The sequence below is a fragment of the Polyodon spathula genome, chromosome 19 (genome assembly GCF_017654505.1).
Source record: "Polyodon spathula isolate WHYD16114869_AA chromosome 19, ASM1765450v1, whole genome shotgun sequence".
Classification (NCBI taxonomy): Eukaryota; Metazoa; Chordata; class Actinopteri; order Acipenseriformes; family Polyodontidae; genus Polyodon; species Polyodon spathula.
Window position 1 is genome coordinate 21079682 of NC_054552.1, and position 19530 is coordinate 21099211.

Sequence of the window (19530 nt, forward strand, 5' to 3'; positions counted from 1 at the left end):
TTGTTATATGCTACAACTTAGCACTGACCAACATAGGGCGATATGCCTGATATGCCGATAGGTATTCTAACAATATAACATAGTCGACCGTACAGCATAATATTCATATATTAATCAAACCTTCTTGCAAAAATACAAATATTCCAGTTGTTGTCGACGTTTAATGATCCTTGGTTTACCGCGCAGCATTATTACACTGACTAAAAAACAGTTACTGTTTAAAGATGACATAGCGCCACATGATTTGAAATAACACCATCTACTGATGTTTTCCACAGGTTCCACTGTACATCAGCAGTGTACACATTTGTTTTCACATGGTCAGTCCTTTCCCTAAACCACACTCATATAGTGGAGAAATGTATTAAATCCAACCCCTCATCTTAGATCCTGGCTATCCAAAGCAATCAAGCTTGTATATTTGAAGTATATGGTTATTTCCAAAATGCGGTTTAACTGATGCTGTTGAAAATGATTTTCTGGTATAAAAATATTGTAATTGTAGCAAAAAAAAAAGGAATTCTGGGGCTCCCGAGTGGCGCATCCAATAAAGGCACTCCGCCCGGAGTGCAGGATGTGCCCAACAGCTTGAAGATTGCTGGTTCAAATCCAAGCTATGCCACTGACAACTGTGGATTAGAGTTCCCAGGGGCCAGCATACAATTGGTGAAGCACTGCCCAGGTGGGGTAGGGGTTAGGTCAGCTGGGGAGTCCTTGGCTCACTGCACACCATAGATCCCAATGGCAATTCAGAACTGCATGGTCCTCCAACACCATCAATTCTGAATATGGCTGCATGGCAGGATTGCAGAGCTTAAAAAAAGTAGACAGCTGACGGCACTTGTTTCGGAGGACATGGGTGCGCATCTTCATCTCTCCCATGTTAGTTCAGGGGCTGCAGCAGTGAGCCAGGTTGAATAATAATTAGACATTCCAAAATTGGAAGAAAATTGTAAAATGAATACAAATAATTGTTAAAAAAAGGAATTCCATAAATCTTACTCATTTTGCACTTATGCCTCAAAGCATAGCAAACATGTATTTTCATTTAAAACAGACATCTACACTAAGTTGTCAGTTTGCTTGTCTTGCCTTCCAGGATATCTGTTTACTGCTTTACTTCCTTAATCATTTCACCCCAGCTGTGTCTTCAGAGTCCAATCTAGTGACATAACACATACCGTGTTTTAAATGAAAATACTTATTTGCTAAAACTTGTGTTGCTTTCAAAACTGCACATTTGAGACCTGTAATGAAATGGATGCACATGCTGAGAAAACGTATGGAACTATTAGTTACATTTTCATTGAAATAGAAATGTGTCAATGAGAATGTTAACCCATGTCCAAGCCTATCAATATGCTCATCAAGAAGAATGATCACTGTTAAAAGAAACGATATATCTTCCCCTACCTGTGGGATTCCTGTTCCACTGGTCAGATGAAGTCAGTGAAGTATCCTTTGTACCTGCACAGAAAAAAGAGAACAATCTCTGAGGACTAAGTCTGAAACATGTGTACAGGATTTATAGCATGCATGAGTGTTTTAGTTCAAATGCTAGAACAGAAAAGTTAACATATTCTTTTCATGCAATTCATTCCATATTCTCTAGTTACTACCCACATTGGCTATTTCTCCTCATTTGCCACTTTGAAATAGAAGAGATTGAATTAATTTTCCTTTCTCTATAGGAAAATATGTTTGTATAAATGTGTTATTTGGCAAAGTACAGATGTGTGATCTCTCTTAGAATTGTTTGTTTGCAAAAATTTTGCCAAATTTTTAGAAATCTATTCCATGGCCATAATTGTCATCCTACTTTACAAAACAAGAAAGATGCCCAGCTATTTAAAAAACTTGGTACATATACTATAGTCTTTAGGTTTAAACAGAAAGTAGAACTAGAATGTTAAAAGATTGACTGCATAAATTCATGATTGTATACATTACATGCAATTAAAATTAACTTTTTAATGTAATTCAGACAGTAATTTAAGTCTTAATTTAAATTACACGTGTACAGTAATACAATTGTAAGAATGCTGATGGTGTTTAACTAAGTACTTAATATAAAAACCTAAATACCAAGTACCCCTTAATCCATAACTTGAAAAAATCAGTAAGAAAGTGCAAATAAAATAATGAATTTGATTAAATTATTGCTAAAATGAGCTAGAACTAGAAACACCCTCTCTACTTACTGTTGCCCCCTCCTGTGAATTACTTTTTTTAAGAAATGGAGGGGGGCAAGAAGTGGGTGTGTTATCTACCTATCCTGGATCATTGGTCAGCTGGGGTATTGCACCTGAAGCATACGTTCCCTTCTTAGTTTCAACAACAGCAATGAATGAGACTTCGACAATAAGCAATGAATATGTAAAAGATATTCAGTGATAACTTACACTGTCCTGGACAGATCGTTGCACAAACAGCATTAATTTATTATTGCTATTATAGAGCTGTGCGTGTGACACTTGACAAAGAGGCTTCTGGGAAAGCTGTCACAAAACTATACTAACACTGACTAAAACACTCAGTCATATTACTCTAAGTGTAAGCTTTTTCAATATTGGCAGTTTTTCAGCATTGCCAGGGTGCCAGTAATAATGTGGGAAAGGGAAAGTACAGAGCCACTGCTTTTGCAAATTCCAATTGGTGTGTCACAGCTGTTCCAGAATCTATAAGAAGCAACTCCCACTACAGTGTTTTTTTTGTGTGCAATACTGGCATGTTGCTAATGTAGTCTTACCAATAGTATACTCCTGTAAGGGATAGTTAATGCCACCTTGCCTGTCTGATATTAGCAAAATGGTGCCTCCTGTATAATTCTAGCCTTCTTTATCGTAAACAATCAAGAGCAGAGTATAAGCAATCTGAAGACATTGTAAAAGTCATTATGTCAAGGCTCTAGCTTCTCTATAAATTAAGTGCGGTCCCATCCAGTTATCTGGAAGCCACAGGCAGTGTTTCAGATGTGCCAGGGCTAGGCAGATTGCAGTGAATCTGCTCTCACAAGAATGCCGTGTCTTACAACAGAATCCTTTTCATTTTCCTCAAAAACTGTGTAGCTGTTGACAAAGAAAAAGTCACCATATTTGATTGCTCCATGACCTTCCTCACATTGCAAAGCCTTGAATGTTTTTTTTTTTTTTTTCTTAAACTGTAAGGCTTCTGAAAGTGGAAGAATGGTCAGCACTACAAGACTGTACAATCTCCTATCTACCTACATGTGATACCATTAAATAGTGAGGGAAAAACTGTACTGGACAGATAGAGGAATGTAGTGATAAAATCCAAGCTGTTCAATCAGAAACATTTCATTGGTTCCCGACTCCTCTCCCAAAATTATGCATTTTGATTGGTTCATCTGTCCCACCTGCTCGATCCGGCACAAGTTTAGAAGTGCTAGTGAAAGTAATGCATTGTGTTTTACACCCTACACCCTATTCAGTAACACTATCTGAAAGCCCATGCTGTCAGATTAGTAATTCTAAAGTTTCTATGTTGCCTTAGGTACCATGTTTTAATACACTAGACTGCAGATAATGTATTATTATTTTTAGCATTATTAGTCACAGTAGTCATATTGTTATATTTTATTTAAAACACATTTAACTCTGCTTTGAGCAGTAATAAAATAACACAAAACATAGTTACAAAAAACACATTATTCTGCTGCAGTATTCTGTTGTAGACCACAAAACAATTATGGAGTTTTACTCGACCACTGAGATAATCTACATTCCACACCGATTGGTGTAATGTGAGCCAGTTCCTTATCTAACACAGCCCTAAGGCTGCAATATCGTTCTTTAAAGCATTTTAGGAATTCAGCTCTACCCCTACTGCCTGTCTTATTAGTTTGCGTGTGCAAACACCAAATTGTAACAGAATTCTATTGCATTTTGATTCTCTATCCAATGGACAGCAGATACTGAGAAACCTCTCCCCTTTTTTAAAACACCGGGGTCTGTGCAACTGCTTCACAGCAACCTGCTGTGGTGTCCTATTGTAAAGCACACAATCAAATACTAATATAATATTAAATAATATTTAAAGAAAGTAATTTCATTACAATGTTTCATTACAGTCATTACTAATGAATACAGCTTTTATATCCACAGTAGCACATCTTTACTCTGACAAATTAAGACAACCAGAAAATCTACTAATGGTACATTTGCTGCCTCTGGAAATAAAACAAAAATGAAAGTGCTTCACTACATCTGTACTCTTCTGTAATGATTTTAAAGCATCATAGAACTAAGATTGACAAGTTCAAAGCTTTTACAGTGTAAAATACATTTCTATTTCCTTTTATAACATCACAGATGTGTGGTATGTCTTCATTTGAGTTTTAAAAATAAAACTGCGTTTGGTAGTTAAATATACAGGGCTGGTGTACGTCAGGTTTAGAGAATCGACACATGCTGTGGCTTATCTAGCCGAGTAGAGTGTTGAATTTTGGTACCGATACAATGATTCAATAAAACTATAGATATGGGCATCGCTGAACCTTTTTTCAGTCATGTCAATAATTTAAAAATAGCAACCCTCAACAGCTTCTGCCATGTCGGTGTCCAATATCATGTCCTTTGATGTTCGCAGTTAAGCAGAAGTTACTACAGGTAAAGAGGTTGTTAAACACAAGGGTCATTATTCTCAAGAAGACCAGGAGATACATTTCCCACATCTTTTCCAATTCAGAGTCATTACAGCACTTACTGGTAATCTGTGCCTTGCCCGGAGAGAGGACCTTTTTATAACTGATGTGTAAACCATAATGACAGTTTACTGTCCGCGCCACAGATGACCTAGCTTGGAAAAACATTTTCAAAAACGTTTTCTCCTTAGATCTTTTGCGACAAGGTCAGGAAAGGTGAGCGACTTGACAGCAAAGTAGGCCCCCTGTCTATCTGAAGGGCAGGTGCATCCATGGGAAGGCTGCAAGATGAGACAAGCACAAAGAGAAGGTAGGGGGAGGACAGCTATGGAGCCGGAAGACTTCTGACTTGACTGCACAGATTGATCCTTATGGGAACAACAGAGGACTGAAACACCAATAGTACAACATGGCACAGGAAGACAATGCTTTGTATGCAAATGTTTGTTTGTGATGCAGGTGCTTTGAATCAAGTTTGTTTTGGTAAACCATTTCCATCAGGCTCACACATGATATTTAATAGTAGAGATTAGATTAACTCTAACATTCACTGTTTGTGGTCACAGCTGTCTTTCTTGGTGTCCACTTTTCCTTTGTCTTGCCATTGATGATACACTGTCATGTCTCTTTTAATGCTGTTTATTATTATTATTATTATTATTATTATTATTATTATTATTATTATTATTATTATTAGTAGTAGTAGTCGTAGTCATAGTCATGGTAGTCATAGTCGTAGTAGTAATGTAGTATTCCCCATTTCTGGTAGAATAATTGCATTTTTGTAATGCCCACCTCTTTATAGTAATGCAGGGATCCCACTTTTTTTTTTTTTTTTATCAACTTTACAACTTTAATTCAGGGCAATGACAAATCCAATTGGATAGACAAGTGCCAGTAGCTGGACAGTGTATAGACACAGTAAAGTAATACACAGACACCTGATGTTCTGAGGCAGTCTGGTGCAATGGGGTGATGGGTTGATTGAAAAGCTGCCAGTGAAGTTTGCTCCCCCATGGACATTTTACACGTTATACTAAAAAAAGAACAAATGCCTTCTGCATACACCCCCCTAATCCACAACAGTGAAAATGTGTCATAGAAATGCAGGCCCAATGATGCTATTGAAACCCCTTCTTCACTTCTAATACTTGAAAACTAATGTTGGAAGCCTTAAAATGTTATTACTACAGGATAAACTCTCATCATGTCATTAAAATGAAGTATGTCATGCCAGCGACTGCTGACATTGTCATAGTGATGTATATACCTATATCTTACTATTTCATGTGGCTGAATACAAGCTCACCATTTGGAGGGAATATGAACATATTGCAAAGCTGCTTTCCCATATTTTTGTCAGTATTAGCTGTGAGGGGATACAGAGTGAATGTGTTTATTTACCACATTGTTTTCACACTGGCACTTTGAAGAGCTGTCGAGTGCGCACTGAAGCAAGAACTGTTTTGCTCACACTCACCGTAATGTATCTTTGAGTGCGACTGACTGATGAACTAATTAATCCACCTCCATGGGTAGGTTCCAGTCTATAATTACCAGAGTAACTGTACCCCGCGTTAGCATGTGTGAACAGACTAACTGCAAGTGTTTCTCATGACTTCATGACTTCTATCACTGCAGGACTGGGTTCAAATCCAACTCAGGTACACAAGCAGTCACTACATAATGTGTCACTGTTGCTTGAAAGAGGCCCAGGAATGAATGGCAAAGTTCTGGTCAGTACTGTGCTACTTTTGCATTGTTCCTCACTTTACAGAGCATGAAATCTGAATGGTGGCGGTTCTGACATAAGGCTTTTTTTTTTTTTTTTAAGCCCATCGTGCAGATTGTTTAAGTAGCTGGCACAGTCCAGGTCACACTTGTATAATCAACTTTTTTTTTGCCTAATCTGCACATAATTTTATTATTGTTGTAATTACAGGCTAGCAAGAGAGAGACCAGTATTTTTTCTCTCTCTGGTAATTTGTAACCATTGTAAATGTTCTAACATCATCACTGTTAACCAACAAGAGCGCACTCTGAATTGTGCAACAGGTGTCACATCCTAATGCTTTGCCTCGGCTGGTTCTCACCCTAGGGGTTAATGCTGAATATGGTAAGTTATATGCCATATACGGTAGGTTAGTGAAAAGGGAGATCTGTAGGGAATGTGCGATTGATATAATGTGGCAAATTAGCATGGCACAGCTTAACTGTTAGAGGTCCTTTGGAACAGTATGAACCAGAACGGAGTGCCACATTGGCTGTGGTGCTTCCGTGGGTTAGGGAGGCAAAACCAGCAGGGACTGTTTCTCCTCATCGCACTGCAGTGAACCCTGCTGGCCAGGCATTCAGTGAGCTCAAAGACGGACACCTGCACGGCTGAAAAAGGAAGATGGCTTGGTTGTGGGATTGGAGGTCGGTCACTGAACCTTTCGGTCTCTTGAGCCATATCGGGAATTGCTGTGGTGAGAAGGGAAAGCAATTGGGCATTGCAAATTGGGAGAAAATTGGGGGAAAAATAATAATTGGAAACACAAAATGATATATTAAAAAAAAGACAAATGTTTCACCAAATGGTTTTCATTTGGTATCGTTGTAGTTTTTGTATGTTCTGAATATTTTAGGTATACTGTGTGTGTATATATATATATATATATATATATATATATATATATATATATATATATATATATATATATATATATGTGTGTGTGTGTGTGTGTGTGTGTGTGTGTATATATATATATATATATATATATATATATATATATATATATATATATATATATATATATATATACACACACATACAGTGCCTTGCAAAAGTATTCAGACCCCTGACCAATTTTCTCATATTACTGAATTACGAATGGTACATTGAAATTTCGTTCTGTTGGAGATTTTATTTTAAAACACTTAAACTCAAAATCAATTATTGTAAGGTGACATTGGTTTTATGTTGGCAAATATTTTTAAGAAAAATAAAAAACTGAAATATCTTGCTTGCATAAGTATTCAACCCCCATACATTAATATTTGGTAGAGCCACCTTTCACTGCAATAATAGCTTTAAGTCTTTTGGGGTAAGTATGTGCCAGCTTTGCACATAGTGTCAGAGTGATTTTGGCTCATTCTTCTTGGCAGATTTGCTCCAGGTTGTTCAGGTTGGTTGGACAACGCTTGTGGATCGCAATTTTCAAATAGTGCCGCAGATTCTCAATGGGATTGAGAGCAGGACTTTGACTGGGCCACTGTAGGACATTCACCTTTTTGTTCTTGAGCCACTCCAATGTTGCTTTGGCCTTGTGCTTGGGATCATTGTCCTGCTGAAAGGTGAATTTCCTCCCAAGCTTCAGTTTTTTAGCGGACTGAAGCAAATTCTCTTGCAGTATTTTCCTGTATTTTGCTCCATCCATTCTTCCTTCAATTGTAACAAGATGCCCAGTCCCTGCTGATGAGAAGCATCCCCACAGCATGATGCTGCCACCACCATACTTTACTGTAGGGATGGTGTGTCTTGAGGCATGGGCAGTGTTAGGTTTGCACCAAACATAGCGCTTTGAGTTTTGGCCAAAAAGCTCTATCTTGGTCTCATCTGACCACAAAACCTTTTCCCACATCGCAGCTGGGTCACTCTCATGCTTTCTGGCAAACTCCAGATGTGCTTTCAGATGGTACTTTTTGAGTAACAGCTTCTTTCTTGGTATGGTTGACTGTTGCACCATTACTCCACTCCCATTCCCAGCCACTGTAGCTCCTTCTAAGTCATTGTTGGCCTCTCTGTGGCTTCGCTCACAAGTCTCGTTTGAACACTGAGTTTTGAGGGATGGCCTTTTCTTGGCAGTGCCTGAGTGGTGTGATGCAGCTTCCACTTCTTGATTATTGATCCAACTGTGCTCACTGGGATATCCAAACACTTGGATATTATTTTGTACCCTTTCCCTAATCTATGCATTTGTATTACTTTATCTCTAACTTCTGTAAAATGCTCTTTGGTCTTCATTTTCCTTCAGATTCACAGCCTTACCAATGATCCTTCAGCAGTGTGGTTTTTATCCAGAAAATGTGACAAGAACTTTAATGGTTCACAGGTGGAGGCCAATGGTAAGGTAATTGTGTGCTCGTTAGGGCAATTTCTTTCATTGTGCAAACTGGGAGCTTCCACAGCACAGGGGTTGAATACTTATGCAAGCAAGATATTTCAGTTTTTTATTTTTCTTAAAAATATTTCCCAACATAAAACCAATGTCACCTTACAATAATTGATTCAGTGTTTAAAAATATAATATCATTTCATAGAGACTAAGTACATGACATTTATAGTGTATACAAAGCAAAGAGTATTGATTTTCTTCATTTTATTGTTTGTTTTTCCTTTCTGAAAACATTGTTCTAATAACAATTTGGAGTAAATACCTTTGAGACTCCAACACTATGTGTTACATTACAAAATAAATATTTTTTTTGCCTAATTGTTCAATATATATAGTTCTGTATTGAAGTAATCATCCAAGAGCATTTACTCCCATTCCAGATAACTGATGACTGCTTGATCAATAAATACCACAAGATGAAGTTATGTGCTATGCAGAGGGTTGTGTAGCATTTTAGATGGCTGACTTTCTGGTATCACATCACAACCATCATTCCTGCTTGTGTAAAGGACCTGTCAAACAGTGACCTCTTCACCACAAGAAGAAACACAAAGTAAAGATACTTGCCTTCCCTGAAAATGCCTTTTTAGCCAAAGACATTAATCACGACTGTAAGGAGAGTAACCTTGCCTGGAACAGGGGAGTATTTGCATTGGCCAACATGCCCCCTGTAAAGATAGATTTTGATCTTTAAAAGTTGTTGATAAGTACAGAAAATCCTAATGTGACCAGCCAACAGATCCCAAAGAGCATATGGTGTTACACCGGTAGGAAGCCAAGGAAGATGAAGCTGTAGATTACATTTAAACCCTTCAACTCTAAAAACAAACAGTTAAGATAACCCAGATCAGCAAAATATCCTAGCCAAAAACTAGAATACTTTCACATACTCTGCTACTGGCCTAGAAAAGATTCTACATAGTGTATAAATTCAAACTGCATAACCTTTTCAGAAGTCCAAATCTTGGTGGCTCTGAGGAATAATTCACTAGATTGAGAACAAGAAAGAGAGAAAGACTACTGTATTTAACATGTTATTGAGTGTAGTCTGGCTGGAATTGTATGACGACTGTTTGTGTGAAACCATCCTGCAGTCTCTATGTCAAGCTTATAGTAACATACTATATATCTAGTAAACCGCTTGAGTTAAAACACAGCTGCTAAGAAAATTCTTTAGCTCAAATTATTAAATGTGTCATACTCTAGGGCTTATATTTGTAGGTCTGTCTGTTCTCATCAGCATGAAGTATGTCTGTCTCTTCACTTACATTTCTTTATATCTAGAGAACTGCTTGTCCAATTACCTTGAAAAGGACTTACATTAGCACAATCTATTGAGAATGTTAGAATCTTAGGATATATGAGTTCATTTGTCCCTCTGTCTGTATCATACTTGCATGATATACAGTACAGCATGGTGATCCAGTTTTGCATGTTACTAAGGACTCTAATTTTGAATTTGCAATGATGGCAGGGAATAAATGTCACTAACAAGCTTAGTTGCCTGAACTTTTCATTCACAAATACAGTACCAGTACAAACATAATTGCATCAACTAACAATAGTACACAGCTAGTTTCTAAATAAAATACGGGGTTGCTATGTCATAAACAGTTCTTATTTAGTCGCTTAAATGTGACAATACAAATGAGAAAACACTTTAAAACAGCATGGGTTCTATGTGAAAGACAAACCGTTTCAGCATAGAGGGCTGTGGGAAGAGAAGAAAGACTGTAGGGGGTTACCATAGCAACGAAGGATTCTCTCGTGAGGATATGGATAAAACATGGAGGCAAATTGAAAAGGTGCTTTAAATTAACAGGAGATGTTAGATGTATAGTGTTTATGTATTTTTTATTAAGTATCAGATACCACAGAGAATTCCCCTAGCCTGCCTAACTCATTGAACACACAAGCCTCACAGATAATAAATTATAACCCCGACACCTTAAACTTTCAGGTCTAACGTGGACACGCCCAGTCAAACAGGTTTTACTACAGTAGGAGAGCACGTAACCACACCCGGCGTTTGGGCCGTAAAGATTACTTGACTTTCAAGACTATTCTTATAAACCTTTTGTTTAGCCCACCCCCCCCCCCCCCCCCACCCCCCCTCACTTTTTCAAATATAACTCATCGCTGTGCAGAATGCTTAATTACTTTTTTATACAGTTCACATAAGGCTCTCAGATTTAATTCAAAATTTTCACCGTTGGCCAGTAATCCCCATTGTTTTCCTAAACTGTTCTCATTGTATTCAAATAGTTGAAATTGCACAGCTGTTTCAAGATACAATATGCAACAATAAGGGAAATGTACAGGGATGTTCTTTTTAAACTAATTATTGCTTAGAAAATAATTCCAAAAACCATACCCACTTTGCACTTCCACAGATTTAATGTGCAGTTTTTAAACAAGCACATGTTACAGCAAACATGTATTTTCATTTTAAAACATGATATCTACTACACTAGGTTAGCTTGAAGCCATTTGCCATCTAGGAAAACTGTTACTATTTAAGTTTGTCCAAAACATGGCTCAAACATGCTATTGGCGAAAGTATATCAGTCAATACTACGAAATCCTCTCTATACTTAGTTTGCAATCAAATTCCCTAAACTAATCCACAGCTGTTGTTCCCAAAGTCCTGGCCTGGGTCTGTCTGGCGGACCTGGCTGAACATCCTTCACAGGCACTGTCTTGCAGTTGAAGGTTTCCGTAGTTGTTCCTCGGAGCGGACACTCTCTCCTCCTCGATGTAACCACAGCAAGCTTTCGCTCAGCGTCAATCTGTATGGCTATGGTCGTAGAGTAGCCTCGAACCCTGGTGCTGCTGTATTTTTAAACATTGTAGGCTCCTGGTCTGGCAGTTTGCTGGGCTATCCCATGGGAGCCAGGCCATTGTTCAACTTTTTTCACCTCAAAAGCCTAGTAGAGAATATTTTGTTAATGTGCACACACTGCAGGGCACACTGTGTGCATTTCATTTTGAGTTCTGAGGCAGACTTGCAGTCTGCTCCATTTCCCACCTCCTCTCTATTTTAAGACAGCCCTACTTTCATAGGCCATGTGCAATTTATCATTACATATATTATAAAACTCCATACTTCAGCACCAGTCTATTATATACGATTCCCAATTTCTGGTGTCACAGACTTACTTCAGAGACATAGGTAAAGCAGAGACAACAGCAATGCATAAAAGCCTTATTGAAAGTCATCCAATAGCCTTATAATCATACACAGTCCTAAATGCCTATCAGCCTTATTTCAAATATAGAATACGAGTAGGCATAACCTCAAAATGAAGGTGAAGTGTTTCGCCAAACAGTAACTACTCTGTTAAAATATTTTAAAGGTAATTGACGTGTTATCACTTTCTACTGCAGGACATCAGATGGTGGTATAATTAAATAAAATGAAGGGTTGCATTACAGCACACATTTTAAACGTGGGCTTGATTTTTAACTGTATTTTTGTCATAGCATTTGTAAACAAGAAAACTGGTCTTTTGCTGGTTTCTGTTCTATGTGCTTAAATGATTGCTTTGGTTTAACTATTCCAACTGCTTTTAAAATTATAACGATTCAGTTTTATCATAGTGTATCTGGAGCATGCAAATGCTCTTCTTGTTTTCTGTTTTACATTAGCTATTAATTTCAAGGGGCGTGAGCTGGGGGATAGGGATAGGGCAGAAGAAGCAGAAGGGAGCGATAAGTAGGACAGAGTGCCGGCTAGAAAGGACTGGACCTAGGATAGAAGAGCAGGCAAGGCCCACTCTAGTAGCAGACCAGCGAAGCTGGACATGGAAGCTAGGATAGAAGGTGGTCACTGACTGAGGGCGGCGATGCCGACACAGCCCAGGGGCGAAGGACCCAGCAACCGAAACCGGATAGAAGGATGGTCACTGACTGAGGGCGACGATGCAGACACGAGCCCAGGGGCAAAGGACCCAGAAACCGAAGACAGGATACAGAAAGTGGTCACTGACTGAGGGCGGAGATGCCGACACTACCCAGGGCCAAAGGACCAAGCAACCGAAAACACATATGAGGGTTATGACTTGGGGAGCCGCCCCTCAGAAGCAGATGGTCCTGGAAGACCGGGACACGAAAGGAGATAGAGAGGGAGAGGTACCCAGCATCTGAGACTTCTGTAAAGGGGCACTCGTTAGACCCCCAATTGGCCGAAACTTCACGCTGCCTGGGACCTGAGATAAGAACAAGGCATAGAGATTAGTATGGGTTTGAGCATGAGTAACCACTTCCCGAACTGAAACAGAGTATAAAACAGAGCCTTGAGTGAGGCAAGATAATCGCAGGAACTGCGAAAGAACAGAGTGTGGCTGGGGGTCCGCTCTGACTCACATGGTGAGAACGCCCCTGAAGGTCAAGGAGGCTGAAGCCTGCCCTGAGGTCAGGGAAGTGAGATCACTTGCCCCCCAGAGATGACCAATGCAAAGGCATGTATGAGAAGGTGGAGGAGGGTAGGAGGAGGAAAACAAAACGCTAGACAGCGAAGGTGCCAGTGATCAGGGCTTAAATAGAAAGTAGGTACTAATTGACAGGAAACTGTAAGCCTGCTGCACGCCCCCTGAACTACGCTAGCTAACATTTCACGGGGCATGAGCTGGGGGGTAGGAATAGGGCAGAAGAAGCAGAAGGGAGCGGTAAGTAGGACAGAGTACCGGCTAGAAAGGACCGGACCTAGGATAGAAGAGCAGGCAAGGCCCACTCTAGTAGCAGACCAGCGAAGCTGGACATGGAAGCTAGGATAGAAGGTGGTCACTGACTGAGGGCGGCAATGCTGACACAACCCAGGGGCGAAGGACCCAGCAACCGAAGATAGGATACAGAAAGTGGTCACTGACTGAGGGCGGCGATGCCGACACGACCCAGGGCCGAAGGACCTAGCAACTGAAAACACATATCAGGGTTATGACTCGGGGAGCCGCCCCTCAGAAGCAGATGGTCCTGGAAGACCGGGACACGAAAGGAGATAGAGAGGGAGAGGTACCCAGCATCTGAGACTTCTGTAAAGGGGCACTCGTTAGACCCCCAATTGGCCGAAACTTCATGCTGCCTGGGACCTGAGATAAGAACAAGGCATAGAGGTTAGTATGGGACTTGAGCATTGGTAACCACTTCCCGAACTGAAACAGAGTATAAAACAAAGTCTTGAGTGAGGCAAGATAAGCGCAGGACTCACATGGTGCCCCCCTGAAGGTCAAGGAGGCTGAAACCTGCCCTGAGGTAGGGAAAGTGAGATCACTTGTCCCCCAAAAGGATGGACCCCCGGCTCCTCACCAACTCTCCCACACTGTGAGACAAACAACAGACAGCACATGCCAGCGCATAACAAACAAAAGACTAGGACAAACAGGACAAACAGGAGGATGGTTAGTAATTTAATAGGATGTGACTGTGTATACCTGCTGCTCAGTGGAGAGGAAAAAAACCCTTGAGGCTGATTAGGGGAAAAACTCTAGTGGCCCCGGCAGACAGGTAGCTCCCACTCCGGGCATGCTAGCATTTTTAGAAGGAGCAGCAACTATATCAGGGAAGGAAGAATGAATGTAGGAATCCACTGCAGAGGAGGACCAGCTCCCCCACATTCGTGATCAGGCTGGGGGGGGGGGGGGGGGGGAGACGAGGAGGGAGGCCTGTTCTGGAGGCAAGGAGGGAGGCCTGCGAGGAGGCGAGGGTGGAGAGGAGGGAGGTCTGCTTGGAGCCGAGGGTGGAGAGGAGGGAGGCCTGCTCTGGGGGTGAAGGTGGAGAGGAGGGAGCCATGCAAGGAGGTGAGGCGGGAGGCCTGCTCTGGAAGAAAGGGTGGAGAGGAGGGAGGCCTGCTCAGAGGCGAGGGTGGAGAGGGAAAGGTCTGCTCAGAGGCGAGGGTGGACAGGAAGGAGGTCTGCTTGGAGGCAAGGGTGGAGGAGATGAGGGAGGCCTGCTCTGGAGGAGAGGGAGGGGTCGAGACGGGAGGCTTGCTCAGAAGTGAGGGTGAAGTCTAGAAGGGAGGCCTACTCACGAGGCGAGAGTGGAGAGGAAGGAGGCCTGCTCGGAGGAAAGGGTGGAGGAATGGAGGGAGGTCTGCTCGAAGGTGAGACAAGTGATGATAGGAGTGAGAGGAATCAATAAACAGATGGTCTGAGGAGGGGGGGGGGGGGGGGGGTTCCTGCTGGGGAGATACCTTGAAAACGGGGGATAGGGGACTTGGAATGTGGCCGAGAGGCAGCTGATCTCCATGGGTAAATCATTGTAGAGGGTGAAGCGGCTTTTCTGAAGAGTGGAAATTAGCAAATGGAGAATATATGTTGATATAGACAGACAGGAAGGTGATGCAGGGGGAAAGCTCTTTTGAATCCCAGAGGGTCTGGCGGAATGCTGACATGGAGAGACTGGAGGGAGTTGGAAAGAATCCCTAGCACGGACCATGAGAGACAGGTTTTGATTGAAGGGCTATGATTATTTCAATCTGGGCGCAGAGGATTGAGACACTGAGCAGGCTGTAGAATAGGAGCTCTTGAACAAGGTGGAGGGCTGCAGACATGTAATGCTGAGCAGATTGAAGGAGGTTACTGAGAGTAGGATTCAGTCAAATAGCATCTGAAGAAGCTGAGGATTCTGGATGGGGGTTGTGGAAGCAAATGGGACCAACTGACTGAACTTGGATACCGAAAGTAGAGGCAGAAGGAGAGCTGGAACTGAGGGCTGAGGTGGCAGCTGGACTGAACGAACATGAATCGGATACTGGGGAAGCATGGCGCCTTTGCGCCCCATATTCTAGAAACGAGGGCAGAGATGAGATGCCGCCTTTCTATGTGTTAGTTGATACAGGATAGATCAGCGGTTTGCTACTATCATGTCTGCTTGAAATGGAAAAGGTAAACTCACATTCATAGATTTGGGTTTCGCAACGCCAGTTATTCTCTTAATAGTGGAAATCCTTAGCTCATAATCAAGACAGATTTCCAGTCTCGTACCACGTCTCAAACCAAGTATTAATGCTGTAACATTTGGGAGGTTGAGCAGAGATATGAATAGGATTGCTGAGGAAGTGTCCCGTATTTTGATTAGATGGGGATTAGCGTTAGCCTTGATTGTGGGAATGCTGCCACGATCTACGTATTGGAGGAAGGCTGGAGCATTGGAGGCTCTGGAGAAGTGCAGTTGCAGATTTAAACAGTAAACTAGAGTGACTTTTGCAGCTGCAGTAGTGAGCTGATCTGAAGAGGGAGTGGAGATCTGCTGTAGTGAGGAGCGATTAACAGTAGAGGGCAGGATCTGCTGAACAGAGCAGATGTCTGAGGAAGAAAAAAATGGAGTGCTGTCAGTAGTGTGCAGAGGCCCAGCTGTGAGAGCAGAGATCTGCTGAAGCAGAGATCTGTAATAGAGGACTACCATCGGTAGAGTGCAATGGTCTGCTGCAGAGAGTAGGGATCTGCTAAATGCAGTAGATATTGGTCTTTCAGTGTTAAGGCAGATTTAGATGGAGCCAGAAATTGCAGAGATCTGAGACCGCTGCAGAACCAGAGAGGATGAAGAATGTGTTGCTCCGAGGCATCTGCAAAGCCTACTGATTTGTCTGGAGCAGTTTATTGTCTATTGGGGATAGGAGGACATTGACTGGAACGTTGATAAATCGTAGGACATGGTTCCATGACTGACAAGCAGCTCGCGTTGATGAAATTATGACTTTGATGAAGCTGGTCGTTTTGGAGGAGCAGCGCCAGATGAGGAAACACGAATCTGGGAACAGGAATAAGTCACAGGAATGGATGCGTGATGCAGGGAAGCAGGACTTTACTATGATGGTAGATACTGAGCATCTCAAAAACAGCTGAGTAAGGTTGCTTCATGACCAGGTCCTTCAACAAGGGAAGAGTTGAAATTGGAGAACTTCAGTTGCTACAAAAGTTTGAGGAGGAGGGGGACTCCTGTGAATCTCTCGGAGTGACAACAAACTGCAGGAATGGAAAAGCTGGAGCGTGTGAGCTTCACAGTGATAGCAAACCAGTTCAGAGACTGTATAAAATTTGTGGTGTTATACTGCCTTCTAGAGGTTATGATTAGAATTAACCATCGGTTTCAGTGAAGCTGGTTAGAATATATTTGGTTATTGTGATTAAAATCTTTGTCGGTGTAGAACAACAATTGCGTATTCTTTTAGATTTGAATATCTTCATTACATGTTTTAGGACAGTTAGTCATGTATATAAATATGTTAACACAGTATTTAGATGTCACAATTTGGCAAGTTGAATGAGCCCTCGCAGATTGTGAAAGTGCAGCATCAGTAAGCCAGAAGATTGCAGTACTGAGGCACGGAGCTCGCAGTACCTGATGAAGCTGCCTGGTCACCATGTCAACTTACCTCTCCCCGCAGTCGCGCAATGAGGGCGTTGTTATGGTAACCACGGACTGAGAGGCGCCGGTGGAAAAGTTGCAGAACTGCAGCGTTGTTGGAGCTTTTTGTGACCAGTCAAAGCACAAACCGCCACACGTTGAAATTGAGTATGAAATTGACTAGATAGGTCTTTAAAACATTGAATGTAGCTAATAGAAATCCAGGGCAGGATCTTCTGAAAGAACGGTAATTTGTGCTGGCTCTGGGAGTGGAGGAGGGGCGCTTGATTGCAAGCGAAGAATGTTCAGCTGACAGATCTTTGTGGTGGATTAAAACGCTGATGATGGGAATGTCGATGTCTTGTTGAAGGAGCTTTAGAGGTTTTAGTGGAGGGCCAGTCTGTCTAATAAAGACGCGGACAAGTTGAGAAATGAAGCTGCGGTTTGGACAGTGCTGTTGCTGGGCTGAAGGCTGGAAAGAGCAGGAAAGACTATCGCTGGATTTACTGCAGCCGAATGGAGAAGCTGAATGATGAGAAGCAGCACCGGAGCAGGTAGGAAAATACTTGATAATATCTTGGGAGCACTGCACAGAGAATTGACCTCCAGTGAAAGGCAACGCGTCTGAACGTTTGCTACAAAAACGAAATGCTAGACAGCGAAGGTGCAAGTGATCAGGGCTTAAATAGAAAATAGGTACTAATTAGCAGGAAATTGGAAGCCCCCTGCTGCATGCCCCCTGAACTAAGCTGGCTAACATTTAAATCAAAGCATCAGTGCTATTGCAGACAGGGACCATGAAGTGGATACACAACTGTGTCCATAAGCCAAATCCTCAATGAATCCTTATTAAAGACTTTAGTGGAAAAATGTATAGGAAAATAAAATAAAACAAAGAAACTGATATATTATTCTGATGTTCTGTAATTTTCAGTATACGAACGTGGAGTATTAGTATTCTATGGGGAGGGGGTGTTTGACAGTAAGAGTGTGTGAGAGGTGAGAGGGAGAGAGACAGATGACAAAAAGATAAATAAACCTCCCATCAGATTTGCAGGTCCACCGTCTGCTCTGTGATACAGTGAACAATCCAGGAGATAAATGTTACCTTGAACTTGGCAGACAGGTAGCCTGAATAGGCCTATCCCTGGGTAGCCAAATTATTCTTCTGCTGAGCCTCAATATACATTCCACACTACTATCTTCCAGCCCCAGAACACCGATACCACAGCCAGCTTCCTGTGCTGCTGCCAGACCCCTCCATGTCCTTTTCAATCATTGATGAAATTTCACAATATATGCAAATAACAACTCCTCTCTACCACAGCATACACAGCTTGAACATATCTTTTTTTTTTTTTTTTTTTTTTTTTTGACATGGGAGGTCAGGGACAAGGACTGATTCATTGTTTGCAAACCTATATGCACAGTTATTTGCTTGGTGTTTTTTGGTACAAGTAGAATGAACGCACTACACCAAAGTAGAGTGTTCATTGCATTATTCCAACAACAGAATGTCTGGGCTAATCGATCCAAATGACACCTCATTACTAGGCAGATGTGATGCTTAATCTGAGCAAAGTAATTCTCAGTTGTTTCATTTTGGTTAAACATACTTTCTTTTCGATAATTATCCTTGTTTTGTAAACAGAATATTTAAACAGAATAATAGCAGTGCTGCGGTTATATCCTGATGAGGGTAAATAACCTACTCGATTCAGTACGCTATGAGCATTCATAGTGTATCCTCGATATATTGTAACCACTCCACTGGATGGGAAGCACATCCAAGTTAATAATTAAAACCTGTGCAGAAGGTGTCCCATCTCCTGAATTAATTAAGAGATTAATGTATTGCTAATCTGGAAGTGGTCATCTGTATAAAAAGCCTGCAGCTCTCCATGTTTGGGGTGTGGGTGTATGGAGGAGAGTACAAGAGCGAGCGAGAGGAGAAAATACATTTAAAAGTAAAGATCAGTGAAGACTATTTCCCAGCCTGATCGTATTTTGTGTTCGTGATCTGTTTTGTTTAATTGTTTTATTTTTCTCTGTTTAAACATTTTATTGATTTTTGTATTTAATAAACGGTGCACACCATGTCTTTTTGTTGAAGCTGCAGCTACCTGACCTGTGTGTGCTTCCTTCTGGTCTGACGTCAACACTCAGCCATTTCCTGCCACAGATACTCATTCCTGGAAGATTTTTTTAATTACCTTGTAACGTGATTGTTAATATGCAGTTCACCTGCATGCTCCACGTAATCAATCTAATCGCCCTCATTAATGAGGTTTGCATGTAAAAAGATTATTTCTCATGTTATTGATATGACATTTTTAGTGCTGAATTTTCATTTATCTAACCCTTAAA

The 19530-nt window shown here is 41.3% G+C and overlaps 1 long non-coding RNA gene across 1 annotated transcript in view; it reads right to left on the reverse strand.

Annotated features, from left to right (window-relative positions):
• LOC121294506 overlaps positions 1-19530 on the reverse strand; it is a 191144-nt gene that overhangs the window by 64215 nt on the left and 107399 nt on the right. Inside the window, exon 2 of the long non-coding RNA XR_005946801.1 lies at positions 1414-1467. This is a non-coding gene — a long non-coding RNA (uncharacterized LOC121294506). The remainder of the gene's footprint in view (positions 1-1413; positions 1468-19530) is intronic.